General features: G+C 38.3%; 1 protein-coding gene across 6 annotated transcripts in view; it reads left to right on the forward strand.

The window, feature by feature from the left end:
• Nucleotides 1-7,870: 7,870 nt before the first annotated feature.
• pclob (piccolo presynaptic cytomatrix protein b) overlaps nt 7,871-18,727 on the forward strand; it is a 103,198-nt gene continuing 92,341 nt past the window's right edge. For 3 of the 6 annotated variants that reach the window (XM_089116330.1, XM_089116333.1, XM_089116334.1), the window contains exon 1: nt 7,871-8,013. The gene's annotated coding sequence lies outside the window, so the exon portion shown is untranslated. The remainder of the gene's footprint in view (nt 8,014-18,727) is intronic. The other 3 variants (XM_089116329.1, XM_089116331.1, XM_089116332.1) reach the window with 1 other exon arrangement.

The following is an 18,727-nucleotide window of genomic DNA, read 5'->3' on the forward strand; positions in this document are numbered from 1 at the left end:
GCCCGTCCTAGTGTGAAGCTGGGAGGACCAGGCACACTTAGGACGCGAGCACTCTGGCGCCAGGCGTCACGAGGAGTTGCAGACTCTAGAAATGTATGAAGGTGTGCGGGGTGGCCCACCCGGCCACCTCGCAGATGTCTTGAAGCGAGACGCCAGAAAGGAGGGCCACCGAGAAGGCCATAATCATTTTTATCAAGCTTGTATATTTATGTTCAGTAATTTCACTTAAATGACAATTCATAGGTAATCTTCATTGCCATTTAAGTAAAATTACTGAACTTAAATATACAAGCTTGATAAAAATGATCATTCTAGAAGAGAATTTCAAATGGCACTTAGAGGCTTTTGCATCTGAACTCTTCATATATATATATCATAGATGTCATGTAGACAGACTGACCTCATATAAAACTGGTTTATTTGAATACATTTGCATGCTGTCAGCACATCACATACAAAATAAATGCATGCATTTGTAAGAACGAAGTAATTTGGTGGAAAGAATATAAAGGGGCTGAAAACAGATTCCTGTGGGACATTCATTGATAAATTGTAATGCCAATGTGTTTAGTGAGTCATGCACTGCAGTGTTGCCAAGTCTAAGGGTTTCCCACAGAATTATAGGCTACTTTTAAAGGATGTCATGGCCTGAATTTTCTCAAAGGTTGAACGTTTGACATAATATACTTGGCAATGATGATGGCTTATTAGGGTCGATTTTTATTATTGCTTTCTAAGACTGCTACTAAGAGCTTTGTAAGCAGTATTTTGAGTTTTAGTTTTGGACTAGTTTTGATTTGATGATCTTTGTCCTGGGGAGAACACTGTGACATACCGTCCTTCAGATGAGACATTAAACTGAAGTAATGACTCTCTGTGGTCCCATGGCATTTCTCATAAAAACAATAGGGGTGTAACCTTGGTGTCCTGGCCATATTCCCTCCAATGGCCCTTGCCAATCATGGCCTCCTAATAATCCCCATCCACTGAAATGGCTCTATCACTCTCTCTCCACCTATAGGCCCCTTTTCAGTTGGTAAACATGGTGACGTTTTTTGTGGGCGGAGCTTAGGTGGAGGCAGAACGATCCCTCTGGCTGCTTCACTAATGCTAGTTAGCAAGTATTGTTAGCTTGTTTTTTAACAATGACTGGAGAAAATCCGATTTTATCTTAATGTGTAAGGTCACTCAGTGTCCAGGACTGTGATTGTTATTTTTAACGGACAGAACCAGATTTGCCGACCTGTAGCCACCTACACGCTCACTCAATGCATGGACGATCTGACAGGATTAACGATACGCTACCTCGGATACTTTACCTGAGTGGCCTGACTTCTACACCTACCTTATAGAGAAACCGTTCGTAAAGAGAAACTGAGGGTATATAAATCTTTAGATGCCTATATGGTCCTGTACAAGACTTGCATGTACGATCCGCAGTTCTGCCGAGCCAACGCCGGGACGACGACAATGTAAAGAGTGACATTACGGTGCGATTTTAATGATGTGAATATTTTCTAGAAATAAAAATTCCAGATACAGCATATTCATTTTTCATCAATTCTTGTACCAAACAACACAACAAGACATTTGACATTTAGTAATAGTAACAATAATTTAAGCTCCTTATTATGTAGCCGAATCTGTGCTGGTTTGTATTTTCCGCCTCCAGTTTTCACTTTGTTTTGCCTCCAGCTAGCGCCGTGACACAACTGTGACGTCAGCGCAAAAGGGGTCTATAACTGGTGTGTTGTGAGCACACTGGCGTTGTTGTACTGTGGCATCGTCCAAGTGGACGCTGCACACTGGTGGTGGTTGAGGAGAGACCTCGACATAATTGTAAAGCGCTTTGTGTGTACAGTAGTACATATATGAAAAGAGCTATATAAATGCCTCCATTAATTCATTCATTGACTGATATGAGTTCAGAGCATTCCATGGCTTTAATGGAGAAAAATGGAGAAAGAACAATTGTAGGCCATTTTTGACATCAGTCAGTCCTAAAATGTTGATATTAAAATATAATGAGAAAAATCCAGTGGTGTTCAAAATAGAAGGACAAGCACATTTGCCCTTGCTGGATTAAATGGCATCCCCTAGAATATCAAAATCGATGTGTCTCAACTGACCCCTGTTCTGTTTCACTCTATAAAATAGGAACAGCTTATCTAACCACTGTCAGGATGGAATGTGTTTAATCTGAGAGTTATAGCCCTCCATTTGGGTATCCACGTCTTCATATCCGCTCTGTAATCTCACATACTCGTGTACACACATTACATAATCAAGACAATTCCTCTGTAAAAAGATAACATCTGTTAGGCAGCAAACACATGCTGACAGCTCAAAATATACAAGAAGAGACACCGCAGGAAATATTTATTTTTAAATCCATATATTTGACGTTTAGATCTGCATGGCATGTACACCTCGACACACCATATCATAAATCACAATTACAGTTGAAATTGGACAATGTCACCAAGACATTGGGTCTCATTCTCTAATAATGTTGACAAGTATCCTTAGGTATGCTGATTTTTTTCTTTTGTGTGTGTGTGTGCACGTGTATAAAAAATCATACATATATGATATGAAATACTATATATATATATATATATATATATATATATATATACATGTATACACTCACCTGAAGGATTATTAGGAAAACCTGTTCAATTTCTCATTAATGTTATTCTCATACGGAGTATTTCACAATCTCAGTCACTAGGATTTTCATGCACAACCATTTGTAGGGTTTACAAAGAATGGTGTGAAAAGGGAAAAAAAACATCCAGTATTCGGCAGTCCTATGGGCGAAAATGCTTTGTTGATTCTAGAGGTCAGAGGAGAATGGGCCGACTGATTCAAGCTGATAAAAAGCATCTTTGACTGAAATAACCACTCGTTACAACTGAGGTAGCAAAGCATTTGTGAAGCCACAACACAACCTTGAGTTGGATGGGCTACAACAGCAGACGACCCCACCGGGTACCACTCATCTCCACTACAAGTAGGAAAAAGAGGCTACAATTTGCAAGATCTTGCCAAAATTGGACAGTTGAAGGCTGGAAAAATGTTGCCTGGTCTGATGAGTGTCGATTTCTGTTGAGACAGTCAGATGGTAGAGTCAGAATTTGGCATAAACAGAATGAAAACATGGATCCATCATGCCTTGTTACCACTGTGCAGGCTGGTGGTGGTGGTGAAATGTGTGGGGGATATTTTCCTGGCACACTTTAGGCCCCATAGTGCCAATTGGGCATCATTTAAGTGCCACGGCCTACCTGAGCATTGTTTCTGACCATGTCCATCCCTTTATCGCCACCATGTACCCATCCTCTGATGGCTACTTCCAGCAGGATAAGGCACCATGTCACAAAGCTAGAATCATTTCAAATTGGTTTCTTGGACATGACAATGAGTTCACTGTCCTAAAATGGTCCCCACAGTCACCAGATCTCAACCCAATAGAGAATCTTTGGGATGTGGTGGAACGGGAGCTTCGTTCCCTGGATGTGCATCCCACAAATCTCCATCAACTGCAAGATGCTATCCTATAAATATGGGCCAACATTTTCAAAGAATGCTTTCAGCACCTTGTTGATTCAATGCCACCTAGAATTAAGGCAGTTCTGAAGGCGAAAGCGGGTCAAACACAGTATTAGTATGGTGTTCCTAATAATCCTTTAGGTGAGAGTGTATATATGTATATTGTTTTACATTATACTTTATATATTTAAATTAGCTCTAAAAAATGTTGTTAATGTAGAACAATTTAAAGGATGACTCTGCATGGAAATAATCGCACAGGTTAATCTATGCTCACGGTTAGAGAACAAGACCTACAGTGTTTTTACAATCTCTTACAGTCGTCCAGTTGGTCAGCTCAAGCTCTAAAGCTTTAATCTGTGAGCGTCGGATATCAAGTGATACAAGTGATGAAAAGCGTTTGGCTAAGATGTGTGCTCCCTGAGCAAATCGAGTTTGTGCAAGGGACAGAGTGTCTCATTACTTCAGCTTCAGTCATCTAACATGAGAGGTTGTATTCCATGTTAGAATATATGGTTCATTGCAGTCTTACATCACAACATCTGACAGCTGAATCATAGAAGTCAATGACACTATTCTCATTGCATTTATTTCCTTTCTAACAGGTGCCCATATAAATTCAGCTAACCCAACACGTGTCATTTATACAGACCCTGTCCCTCGGAAAGCTGCTGAAGTGACGAATGTAATGTATATATTTTTTTGCTATATTATGAGAGAGCATCAGTTTGGTGAGTGACAGGCACGTTCTCATTGACCACGGGCCAGCTAGCGTGTGTTTGGACAGTAGCAGCGGCAACAGCTGTGTGGCAGTGACGGCCCATAAATATTTGAGAAGAGACTCGATCTCTCAGTGTAGCACTGGATTACAGTAACCTCCCTAACTTTACACCCCGTGGGCATGCAGAGCCAGTGAAGGTGATATTGAAGTATAACTTCTCTCCCGGTCATGAAAGTTACACCTGAAAAGTGATGCTATTTTTCTTCTGTGTTCTCTTCCACAACAACCGGGACATGACACTCAAGGTCATCGAGTTCAGTTGTTTTGAGATGTGATGAGAAGGCCAAGGACATTCATTAGCAACCATTGGGAAAATGTGCCTCTGTCTGCATTTACTGCAGTGAAATGCACTCTGTACCAACAAATTGTATTAATTTCACAATTTTGATTACAGAGGCAGATTATCAATTAAGAAAGACTTAATTTTTTTTATATGGTTCCTAGTAAGTCAAAAAGCTGGCTGCTTTAGCAAATGCATTTGTATCTTGTGTTTGCTTTTGTTAACTTTATCGGTTAGATTTAGAGTAGGTGGTACATTTAGTTTTACGCACCGGCCATTTCACTTTGAAAGTGTCGCAAAACCATCCCAAGGCGTCATAGGTGATGCTATTGAAATTGCGTCTTCATCCGACGCACATGGCACCCTTTAGCGTCAATATGAAACGCAGATATATATGCGCCACCTAGTGGTCTAACCCTAACACTACCCCAGACCTAAACTCACCCAGAACCCGAAGCGTGTTATATTGATGCGTAAGGGTGCCTTGTGTGTTGGATTTAGACGCAATTTCAAAAGCGTCACCTATATGACGCCCTGGGATGAGAATGCGTTTCAGCCCGTTGCGCAAAACTTGCTAGAAATACATAATATCATTTTGAAGAGATGGAGGTATCATACACATATCAAGGCACATATTTCCAAATGAGCCTGTGTTGTTAGTGTATCATCAAACAGTCTGATGGTATGTTGTTTTATTCAAATTAAAATATGTTTGTGCTAACACTGCTTGTTTTTGGTATTTTTTTGGAAATAGGCTCATTTTACAACTCCCACAGAGTTAAAAAGTTTCGTTTCACCGTTTTCAAATGCATTCTGCCGATTTTCTGATATTTAGAAGAATATCAACAACCAGACAGTATCTGGTCTCATCGACTTCCATAGTAGGAAAAAATGTATACTATGGAAGTCAGTGAGACCAGAAACTGTCTGGTTCCTGATATCCTTCTAAATATCAGAAAATCGTCTGAATGGATTCAAAAATGGCAAAACTGTTTAACTCTGGGGGAGTTATAAAATGAGCCTATTTCCAAAAAGAGTTGAGTATCCCTTTAACTGCTAACCAAGGAACTGGAAAATCCAAGTGTAAAACAACTATTTTGATTCATTTTGGCAATGCTGCTCTTTGAAGAGGGAAATATGTGTTTCTGATGGTTTTGAAGTTGAATAGGTAACTCTGAATCCAGCAGTATTGTTCACTAATTTGTTCTTTGTGATGGCTGCAGTTGTCAGCCCTGTCACATAAAAGCATTCAGCAGTGCAGATGTTAACATTGCACTCCATATGCTGGGAACAGTGTCATTACGCACCTGCCTTTGTTATTCCAAATCATAGAGAGGGAACAATTATGAACCTCTAAGCAACTTCTCAGTGCTGCACCACTAGAAAATGCTTTGCATTTTTATTTGAACATTGTATGTGTAGTTTGAAGTCCCCTAAAATATTCGAAATAATAGCATGCTGCGAAATTCCCCTCCAGTCCAAAACAGAGACTAAGCTGCAAAGCGAATATCATTGTGAATGCATAAACATTTGATCAAGCATCAACACCCATATTTAAGCATCAACAAAGCCTTTGCAGTGCTTCATAAATGTCTGAAGTTTTGATTGAGATTATTATTATTATCATTAAATGATGGCAAGTCCTTGATAATTTCAGTCTGGCCTAAAATGTTTTTTTTGTTTTTTTTTTTCACGTTTCAAGTCAGATTGATTTGATGCAGACTTTTCAAAAAGAATGTAAGACGGCGTTGCACCAGCTACACTGGACTCAACAGCAAATCCACAACCTGTACAGCAAGAATGCACTACAAGTTATTTCACATGCAAAGAGAGTACATAGTCTTAAAGGAACCGTAGGGGAAAACAAAATCTCATTTTAATGGTCAGCAGCAGGAGCCATGAGAGTTCATTTAGTTGCATAAAAACTATAACTCACTTCCCCATCATTCTATATATATATATATATATATATATATATATGATATAAAGCAATACTGAAATCCCAATAACTTTTGATTTGTAACCAAATCTTTCAAATGTCAAGCGCACAGTGTGGCAGATGGTCTCTGATTGTTTGCTTTCAGCTTGAAGACATTTTGAGGTCTGTATCCACATTGTTCCCAAAAGCAAACATTTACTAAATGATATGCCTGAGGTCTGGAGAGAGTGTGACTCATTAAAACAACATTGAGAGTCGAGGGCAAGACTTTTGAGGTAGGTTTTATCCCCATCTTGTTTTACACTTCGTCAATTATACAGTGCTTAGTGTCTAGACCTTGCTATTGCATTACTCCATCAAGGACAGCATGTGGCAGGAAAATGCAGCTTCAGTAAGCACTTCACCTAAAAACTCATCAACAAGCCTCATCGGTCAAGCCTTCGTGGTTTAAACATCCTCTCACTCTTAGATTTATCTCATTCATTTATTCTGAGAATGTCATTGGAGAATCTATCTATCTATCTATCTATCTATCTATCTATCTATCTATCTATCTATCTATCTATCTATCTATCTATCTATCTATCTAATTTGTGGGCGTCAGGGAGCTGCTATCAATTCTAGACATTCTGGAAGAGGAAGGTTGTCTGTATAATATAATAATGTCTTGAATAATTGACGAAGGACTGAAACATGAAAATAATTCATCGTTTTTTATTCTATTGTTATCTATATTTACTTGCTTGGTCAGTGTCGTTGTGGGGTTTTGGTTCTTTTGCTGTTGTAGGCTGTGAGGACCTTTGAAATAAATTAAATAATTTGCCGATGTGATATGAACATGTAATACGGTCAAGACCAACCAATCAGATTGAAGCATTCAACTGCCCTCTAGTAGGCTATACAATACAATATATAAAACTGTATTATATAGTGTTTTCTGTGACATAAGCTGAACCAGTAATGGTAAAAACCCACCCACGCCATTCTCAAAACCTCCATAAACCAGTCAGGATCTTTTAAGCACATAATCCCCTGCTGATTCTTGTCTATGCTCCCTCTATATCTATTATCCACAGCTGCCTATCTCACTCACTCGCTCTCTCTCTCTCTCGCTCTCTCTCTACACATCACTACTGACTTCCTGCCTGCCCCTGATTGGTCCGTATGAGCAGGAGGAGATTAGGGCAGTCCCTAGTCAGCTGGAAGGGTGTCCAAAGAATGCCAGGATACAGAGAGAGATGCTGTCGCTTTAAGAGTATTTTTAGGTTGATGGTTGATAATGGTCAGTGGTGAGGAAAATCAGAGTTAGTGGCGGCAGTGCAGTAGCTGCCTGTGAATATGGATGACAAGGGGAGACGCTGATGTACTGTGGATTTAACAGCTTTTTAACGCCATTAAACACACGGGATTTGGGTTATTTGTATGCGTTCAACATTAATTTGTTGTGGCTAAAATTAGGTAAGTAGTTGCAATTGTGTATTTTCATTATTGATATAGAAAAGTGTTTTTTTCTAGACTTTGTATTTGGACTTCAATATATTCATCGGTGTAACAGTACACTTTCCTGCATGCAAGCTTTACATCATGCACGCTTGGCCTGCAGATATGATGGAGGATGGGGGTTGGTTGACCACTGTGAACTAGCTGTCAGGCTATTTGTTTTTCTAGCTGGACAACCCAGTCCATCTTCTTCCTCTGTGAGGTAGATATTTAAATTTAATGAAACTGGCAAACAGTGTGTGATCAAGTTACAGTATTGATTACAGCCTGACCCTCTGCTGTACTCCACATGCAGAGAGGTTTGTGTGCATGTTTTCCTTTGGTTGTGTTTATGTGTGTGTGTAGATTATAGTAGATTATAACATCCAGTTAATAATACCAGCATGTGTGCTTCAAATATATTCATATTGCAAGACCTTGTTTGATGAGTGCACGTGTGAATGTGTATGTGTCAACTTTTAGCTTGTCCATTTGTTTGTGTACTCATGGGTTTGTACATGTATATTGTTTGCAGTGATGAGCTTGCATCCTTTTCTATATAACTATATTTGTTTTCACATGAGAAGCTGAGACACCTAAAGAGGCTAAAAGAGAGAACGTTTGTTTAAGGACATGAAAAATGTCAAAAGGTTTAGGCATGCTTGATGGAATAACCAGTGAAGCAGCAGAGCTTATCAAAAGCAGGAGCAAAGACTTGCTCCAACATCCCCAGACATAATCAAACAAACACACACATATAAACAAACAAACAAAAAAAGAGCTATACATTGTCCAGAGTCAAGCTTCATTAAACCATTTTATTTATTTTTTTAAAGGAAACCCTAATGGTCTTTTTACAACCTAAATACAAGGAAAGCAATATTATAGTGTGTGACAAAAACATGAAGTGTAATAAAGCCGTTTAAATGAAACGATTGGCTTTTATATTGCCATTTTACTGAAGCAAATAAATGAAATATTATCTGGAAAATACTGCAAATGTGTACATGTATGCAGTGGTGTAAAGTGATTGAGAAAATGCAGACTAAATAGTTGCTGTAGCCTAATCATCTTTTTGCCTAATTGCTCTTTGACTGAGTATAAATATATTAGCAACTCTCTAATAGACTACATTTTTGAATAAGCATATGCACTCTTTACTCCAAATACATATCTTGTGCGTTTTGCCTCAAGTCACCCAAACCTGTCAAAAAGGCTACTTTACGTGAATGGCTGTGCTTAAAGGCCCACGCCTATGATCCGCTCTATCGTGTCTCTGGACCGGATAGTGTGCACGCTGTGGCGGTTCGTGTGATATTAACCTGAAACCAGACTTCTTTCGCCCCAGTGGAAAGCATATTTACACTTTCGAAATCATTCCCTGTCTCCTATATAATACATTATATGCTTTTCGCCATGTAGAAAATGGTAATAGTGTGAAAAAGTGACCGATTTTAGCCGCAGCATGTCTGTTTATGATGTAAATAAGTCCCCGTTAATATGTGGTTAGTGGTTCTCATCTATTGCTTTAATATTGCACAACAAATGTTATGGAATTATGTAATAATAATTTATTCTAGATAGAGAGCATTGATTGGACAGAAAATCTAATGAGAGGATGAAGTGCATGTCCTCAATTTTTGATCCTTATTGGCAGACGTGAAAGACTGTTGGTTTTGAACGTTTATATCTTCTAAATGCAAATGATGTCATTGTTTTGGAGCACACTAGCTTATAGATAACCTTATGGCTCACATATCCTAAAAGCAATTTTTTTCACGGGGACTTTAAAGAGTTAGTTCACCCCAAAATGAAAATTCTGTCATTAATGACTCACCCTCATGTCGTTCCCATTAGGGATTAAACACAGTCCATGTAACGAGACGAGAATACTTTTTTGCGCAAAAAAACAAAACAAAACTAAAATAAAAATAACGACTTCATTAAAAAATGTCTTCTGTTCCGTGTCAGTCTCTGACACTGTTCACATTGTAAACACAGTGCAGCTCTTCTGGGTTCTACGAAAGAACGCCTGCATCAGCACCACACGCATGCGTCGAGAAGTTATTGAATAAAGTACTTATGCTTGTTTTGGGTTTTTTTGCGCTCAAAAATTTCTTCATAACATTATGGTTGAACTGTTCAGGAGTGCGTTTCCCGAAAGCTTCGTTAGCCAACTATGGTTGCAAGTTCCGTCGTTATCAGCATAGTTCAACGAGTTGGTGTTCCCTGAAACAATCGTTCCAACGAACATTCGCAAACATCGCAAAGTTGTGGGGTTTGAACGACAGCTCTCGACCTGTGGTTAGAGGCATAAATTCTACATTACATCACATTTGGACGTAATAAATCCTTATCTTGAGCAAAATAAGCAAGCTAACATTCCAACGCATTCTCATCCTTTCGCGTCATATAGAACGCTATATGACAAAACGGCGCTATACTACGCACATGGCACCCGTTATTGTTAATATAACACGTGCTGTGATGGGTAAGTTTAGGTGTGGGGTATGGTAGGGTAGTCTCATATTACGCTAAAGGATTTGTAACGACTTGGGTTTGCGTGTTATATTAACGATAAAGGGTGCCATGTGCGTAGTATAGCGTTGTTTTATCATATATAGCGTTCTATGTGATGCTAAAGGATGAGAATGGGCTGAACATTCAGTAAAACCGGTGCCTTTTATTTACAATACATCAAATGTAATTTACGTCTTTTAGTTTTTTAAAAAACAACAACAAAAAAAACAATTTTGAAGACCGTGCATGTGCGAACATGCTCTACTAAGAACAAAGCCAAATATTGAGTCTGGTACTGAAGCAAAATAACTGAGAACAATTAGAAATAGTCCTCAGATGACATGTTTGTAATTTATATAAAAAATCTAGCGTTTATTGGATCTCAAATAGTTTCATTAAAAAAGTAGTTATTACTCCACCACATGCGAAACCAACATGGTTGAAAGATACTTTGCGACAATGGGGTTCGGGAAACAGTTGTGACTTGCTAGTTGATTTCTCCAACAATGCATCGTACTATGGTAGTTAAGCAGCGAACTACATACTGTAGTTGTACGGGAAACACACCCCAGTGCGTATGGTAGAACATCTACATGATGCACCGGAGAAAGCGACGTGTGTCACTAGGCTTTTGGAGGTGCGACAACATATGACAACATGTTCCGAAACAATGTCAGTGGCACATGACAAATTTTAGTGGCACATGCCACTATCCACTGGCACATGCCAATCAGAACCGGATGTGCCACCGAATATGCTGCTAAGCATAGCAGCATGTGCCAATGTATTCTGTGCATAAGATGCCATGCTTCTTAATCTTAATACTGCGTCTCTCATTTTCATTCATTTCATATTTGATTTTGATATTTTGTTCATGAAACATAAATGAAAAAGCCTTTCCGTCTTCCGAGCTTTGAAAGAACGACGTCTGAGCAATCAGAAGGGTGAGAATGGTGCTGTAACAATGTCTAGAGGAATATTCAGCCCAATTTGGCCATGTGTACCCACACAGACACCCACCCGCCCACCCACACACCGACAAATGGTGGGAGAGGAAAAATGTTTCCAGCTTCCTAGTGTTTACGCTTCCCCACGCATGACGCAACACATAATCATGACAACACACACACACACACGTCCATGCTCCCTCCCCCAACACATGACGCGCAGGCCGAAGTGGGAGAGTGATGCAAGGGGGACTGAAGACATGCACGACTCACCGTACACACGCCCACTCAGGCTCTGGGGAAATGTGACTCTCTCTCTGGCTGTCTTGATCTGTGTGTTTCAATGGCAGAATTCTGTCTGCCTAGTGGCATAATAAATAAATGGGGGGAATTTCTTGTTTACGTTAACATTACTGCATCAGAGCCAAATTAATTTTGGCAACATATGTTTTCAGACGATTCCTGGCTCTCACCTACCTAATTCAAAACAGTTGTATATGCTTTAAAACATTTTATCTCAACACAAACCATTAACTTCATGGTAATGTAGGAAATCATATTGTATTAAAGGAATACTTTAGGCAAAAATATTAATGCTGTTTCTATCTTTCTATCTATCGTTCTATCCTTCTATTCAAGGGCGTAACTTTGGTTTGAGAAGTGGGGGGACCAACCCGATCTCACGACCAAGTCGTACGAATTCGACGAATGATTAAAAACATATTTCGCCTGTTCTTGGTTCGCTTCACTGGTTGCCAGTCGAATACCGTGTCAAGTTCAAGGTATTATTATATGTGTTTAAGGGGTTAAATGGTCAGGCGCCCCAATACATTGTGGACCTTCTCCATAGGAAGTGTTCTAGACCTTTAAGGTCCTCGAACAAGTTGATGCTTACTATGCCACGATCTAGACTGAAATTAAAAGGGGATCGTGCTTTTTCGGTCGCTGCTCCACGTTTGTGGAATGATTTGCTGGATCATGTAAGGCTGTCTCCCACTGTTGATAGTTTTAAATCATCACTAAAGACTTATTTTTTCTCTTTGGCGTTTGGTCAAATGTAATTTTATGATGCGCTTTATGATGTGCTTATGTTATGTTTATGTTGGTTGGAGTATTTATGTATTTTTTATATTTTTTGAACTGACTGTACAGCACTTTGGTCAGCAGTGGCTGTTTTAAACGTGCTTTATAAATAAAAGTGCCTTGCCTTGCCTTGCCTAAAAAGTGGCTAATTCGTAACAATTCATACGACCTCACTCGTACGAATTAATACGATTTTGCTAAATCGTACATATTTTACGAATTGGCCAATTCGTATGAATTCGTACGAATGACCTACCCCTTACCCCGCCCCTAAACCTAACCATCACGTGGGTTTAGACAAATCGGACGAATTAGTACGAGTGAGGTCGTACGAATTAGTACGAATTAGACACTTTTTAATCATGCGTCGAATTCGTACGAATTGGTCGTGAGATAGTGTTGGGGGGACACACACTGGGGGAAATTGTTTTCGATTTGAATCCCATTTCCTGGATGCATACATTTAAGGACTATGGTGATTGAAATAATTTGATTATAATGATGAATTCTGCCAAAAAGAATAGTTTATTTATAATAAAAATGTCTAACTTTCTTTATTGTTTATAGAGGCTGATCGTCAAGACTTTAGAGAATGATTTAATTCAAATTTTTATATAAGTATGATTATGATTTTATATAAGTCAAAATGTTAGCAATTAATGTTTTGTGTGTAAATAAAAATGTAAATAATGTGAGCCTCAATTTCCACTAATGTAGAAACAAAGACAATATATTTAAAGGGATAGTTCACCCCAAAAAGAAAATTACTGTCAGTAATTACTGATTCAACCCCTAATTATTGTTCAACCCCGTAAGACTTTCATTCATCTTCGGAACACAAATTAAGATATTTTTGATGAAATCTGAGAGCAAGATCACTCCTCCATAGGCTTCCAAGGGATTGAAACTTGCCGGCAGACAACGTTAAAATAGTTCAAGTAACTGTAGTCGCATATAGTTCTGTTTTGTATTAATTGTATCTTAATTTTAATAAATGTTTCATCAACAAATTGCCTGGATTTGATAAATAAGAAGTATAGCGTATAGGGCCTATATCACGAGTCACAACATGGAAGCGCCTCGCCTTGTTAAAGTTTTAAAAGTCTCGATGTTTAAAAAAATAGTTAAATAAAATAAACTGAAATTCAAAGATGTTTTTCTTCTTTCTTAAATTTCAATTTGAATTGCATTTCTGCATCCTGTTTTCTACTGTAATTTTAATTCAAATCAAATGCATTAATTAGATTGCAATTTATAATGCATTCTCAGTCCAAGAGTGAACTATTCCTTTTTCTCCTGACCAATTTTATATCCTTAAACTTGGGCTACCAGGTGAAAACCATTAATGATATGGTTTCTAGACTTGCTGAATTTGCTGGAATAGACATTTCTCCTAATTGCATCTGACTCTGCATCATACAGTGAGCTGATGTATGAATTTTCCATAAACCATTTCTAGACCATTGCTCAGAATGATTGAGGGGTTATTCTAAAGTGATGAGAATTCATTTACATTTGAAGGGAGTAAATGGCAGTTATAGTTTTGTTATAGCTTAATCCCCAGAGATATGCTGGAGAGATGCAATCTGTGATGTAGCTTCTTGGCAGATTATTTAGACTGCTCTTGTTCAGCGCATTGCAGGGTGACAGACTTGGTCTACTGTCTTGAATGAAATGCTTCTTGTAGAAAACTCGCCTGGGCTGTAAGCCAAGCACCTGATTTATGTGACCTCAGTCCAACATGGTTTCCAGACAGGCTTCTGAATGAGCAGGTTTCCACTAGAGCAACTAAACATTTTAGAGAAATTTTGGATGAAAGAAAAGAAGAGAGAGATCGAATAAAGAGTCAATAAAATGATTTGATTTGATCAGGCTTGAAGCCTGATTAAAGGCACACTGCGGAGCTTTTGGCCACTAGTGGCGCTCGACCTGGCCACAAGCTCTGCAGCAATGTCGCAAAAGTCAACCAGTCAGCCTCCCGTGTCTTTAGATTGTGTGTGCTTGGAGTGTTTGAGGTGGGGGGCGCGCCGATCGCGACGAATTGCCTAGCCTCGCTCGATTCCCTTAGCGGGGCAAGATGTCTGTGAGTGAATGTGGGTGCGGGACAGTGGGCACATTCACTGCACTGAAAACACTGTCGGCCTGAGCTGACTTTATGCGTGTTGGTTTCGTTTTTACGAAACCGTGGGACATGTCGTGTGTAGTGTTTGTCCTAGGCACTGAGTTGTCGGCACGTTCACTAAAGTTACATTTAATGCACCATTGACATCGATTTTATTTGTGCGAGCCCTGCACTGGCGGGTTGTGTTTGTCTGCAGAAATTAACACTGGGCTGTGGGCATTTTTATTACAGTCATATCACCCTCGACTGTGCCCGAAATACCAGAAAATACACTGCTTATGTGATTTATCTGGGTCACCGTGGAAACGGCATTTGTGTGCAGGCAAGCATCAGCATCGGTACCCTCCACCTCCTTTAGCTCATGCCAGCGAGCGAATGCTGGACCTCCTCCTGGCTTTTAATTTTTCACTCTCCCTTTTTCTTTACGGCAATCAAACACGAGTTGAGCTCTCACGTCAGAATCTGAGGAAGTTGGAGGTGATTGGGGAAGTGACGTACTGTATGCCGTAAAGCGGTCGAATTTTGTAGTTCTTTTTGTGCTCTGGTTCCTAACCGAAACCCGAAGTTACACTCTCAGAAAAAAAGGTACCAAAGCTGTCACTGGGGCGGTACCTTTTCAAAAAGTACACTTTTGTACCTAAAGGGTGCATATTGGAACATTTATGGTACACTTTTGTACCTAAAGTGTGCATATTGGTACCTTCATGGTACATATTTGTACAATTATGGTACCAATATGCACCCTTTAGGTACAAAAGTGTACCTTTTTGAAAAGGTACCGCCCCAGTGACAGATTTTGTACCTTTTTTTCTGACAGTGTACATAGTGCTAGTAAAAGCAATACAGACACAGTCAGGCTATGGCAGACCTGTCATTCAACCTATTGTAAGTCGATGTACCATCACAATGGGTTTTGGTAATATTAAAGGTTGAGAAGTTCCACAGTGTGCCTTTAAAAGTAAAAGATGAACACTTAATGTCTGGCCTTTAACAGTGTGTATGTGGTTATAGACACTTATGATCTGCAGACATTGAAGGCTGTTAATTTGTATTTACCAGCCTTTTTTAATGTAATGTTTCGAAAATTAAAATCAAATGCTGACACATATGAAAAAAAAAAAACACCATTGCCCATCAAAGAACAGAATGACACATCATTTGATGTTTATTGATCTTTGCTTCTTTTGTGGTTTAAGATAAAGTCCAAAAGGGCTTTTTGGAAGTTAAAGGGATAGTTCACTTTGAAATTAATTTTTGATATGTTTTAACTTACCTCAAGGGCATCCAAGATGTAGTTGTCTTTGTTTTTCACAGTATTTTCAATTTAGACATTTTTCGGTCAAACCGGTGTTGTCTGTCAGTCATATAATGCAGGTTTAGGGGGTCCACCTCAAAGAGTATGCAGAGAGAAGTCAAAAGTAAACATGATTTAATGACTCGTGAATGTAAGTACTCATTGATGGCCTAAGACACGAAACGAGCGGTTTGTGTGAGAAACCGAACAGTATTTATATAGTTTTTTACCTCTTGTTAACAGATATGTCGAACTGATCTGAATCAGATGTCCAACTGAACCGAACTGAACCGTTTCCAACGTTACGCCAGAAGTGATCTTTTCGCGCGTCTACGTCACGCATTGTTCACGCACGGAGATTTCGGAAGTTTTACCTTTCACTAAACATAATTGTGCCATATTTTACCCTAATTGTACATATTTTTGTAGCACAATATTTGTTTATTGCACAAAAATAAACTTAAAAAAATGGCAAAAAGGCATTGGGCTTAAAATAATTCTTAAAACTACAAGATGAGAGGAAACATGACAATTTTGTTAAAGCATTAACAAGATTTGCCGCAAATGATAGGTGAATTTGTGTCAAAATACAGTAAACTTTGATTGATCACACAACCGTTGACAGAAACAAGAACATATATGTTACATTTTTTCTCCTCTCCTTTAATAGTTGATTAACTTAATTGTTGTGACATTCTACAATTACATGCAGTCAGTATTTTTTATTGTATTATTATTATTTTTTTTTTTTTTTGCATCCCCAGCAGTTGTGAACCACTCCTTTAGAGACAGTAAAAAAAGTAGAGATCTTATATTGGCCATGTTACTGAAATATTTGAAGTCTGTGGATTGCTGAGAGCTCTATTCTGAAGAGGGATGGGGCAGCAAGACTCAGGTCTTGGTACTGGCATGCCAGCACTGATGTTTTTTTATGGATTGATCATTAGCAAGAGTGGAGCACATTAGATTCTCTCAGGACCATGACTGATTCTTCCAGGCCAAAACCTATAATGCAGAAGGAGAAAAGCAGGCTTCTCTCACTGCCTGAGAACAGAGAGATGATGGATGTGAGTGAGTATGCACAGATAGATAGAGAGAGAGAGAGAGAGAGAGAGAGAGAGAGAGAGAGAGAGAGAGAGAGAGAGAGAGAGAGAGAGAGAGAGAGAGAGAGAGAGAGAGAGAAGGAGAGAGAGAGAGAAGGAGAGAGAGAGAGAAGGAGGAATTGTCATACCCCATCAATGTTTACTGTGAATTTGAAGGTGAACTGATTTAGGTCATTGCCACAGGCTCAGTGTTTCTGTTGACCTTCTATATTAATAAATATAAACCATTGCATTTTGTAGCCCGTTCAGAGTTCTTTTTGGTTATTTATTTTATTTGGTAACACTTTATTTTACAGTGTTCTTGTTACTTATTTACCATAGTAATAATAGTAAATTATGCATAATTACATGAAACTAACCTACAACCAAATCCTAATTTGACTCGAACCCCTAAATACATGTAGTTGCTTACTATTACTCAGTTCTTAAAAATATAATATATTTAATATTATATATACAAATATATTATATTACACTGTAAAAATGACACATTAAAAAAGCGTGTAATTTATTTTACACCTTTATTTTAAGGTTCATTTGTACTTACTCAAATAAGTACTGAGGAATATTAAACAACTACAGTACATGTACTAGAGAGTAACGGTTGTCATATTCGATAATGTACTGTTATTACTATAGTAAGTACATGTAGTAACATAACATACATGGTAACACACCTTAAAATAAAGTGTTACCTTGTTATTTGTTTTTCCTCTTTTGCACCATCTTAGTAACATTTATTTAATTAAAAAAAAAAGTTATTCTTTCTGGGACCATGATTATGAATAAATGCCGAAATATGTTTGTTGCCTAGAAGCATAATTATATATTGGATATGTTTTTTTTCTTTCCTTATTTATTAGAAAGATCCACTTTTCCCAGTATTCAGCTACTTCAAACTTCAGATTCAGATAGAATGTTAACTAGGAGACACTAATATTAATCAATAATAGCCTATCATCATAATATTGAAACAGGGAAAATAAATATATATTATAACATGTATTCACATTTCAATACAATTGTCTGCCATTATTGGACAGACTCTCTGCCATTATTGGACAAACCGATTAATCCAGGTGTGCCCAGTGGTGGAAAGAGTACTGAAAAAACATACTCAAGTAAAAGTACCATTACATTCCAAAAAATGTAGTGTGAGTAGAGTAAAAAGTACTTGTCCAAAAAACTACTTGAGTAAAAGTAAAAAAGTAGCTTATTTAAAAGTACTCAAGAGTAGTGAGTAGTGAGTACTGAGGTGCGGATTCTAACCCTTATAATAAACACTGTGCACTACAATTTATAAGTTTAAAAATGCATACTGGAATTCACATTATACTTTGTTCTTTGTAAGAAAGATTGAAGAATATCTATCATCCATCTTTTTAAAATGCATCAAATCAGTACACTCATCACCATTTAAATCATATTATTTGGGGGAAAAGCATTTAAAATTAGGCGAAAAGCCACTGGGCCTGAGCATGTTATTGTTGCACATAAAATATCAATATTCATAACTGTGCAAATAATTCAAAAACCTTTAGAAATTCATATGATAGTTCAGCATCACACACCAAGAGATGGGTTGAATAAAATAAAAAAAATACCCAATTTCTCTCCAAAACGG

This window comes from Pimephales promelas, chromosome 10 (genome assembly GCF_988280905.1).
Source record: "Pimephales promelas chromosome 10, fPimPro1.hap1.1, whole genome shotgun sequence".
Classification (NCBI taxonomy): domain Eukaryota; kingdom Metazoa; phylum Chordata; class Actinopteri; order Cypriniformes; family Leuciscidae; genus Pimephales; species Pimephales promelas.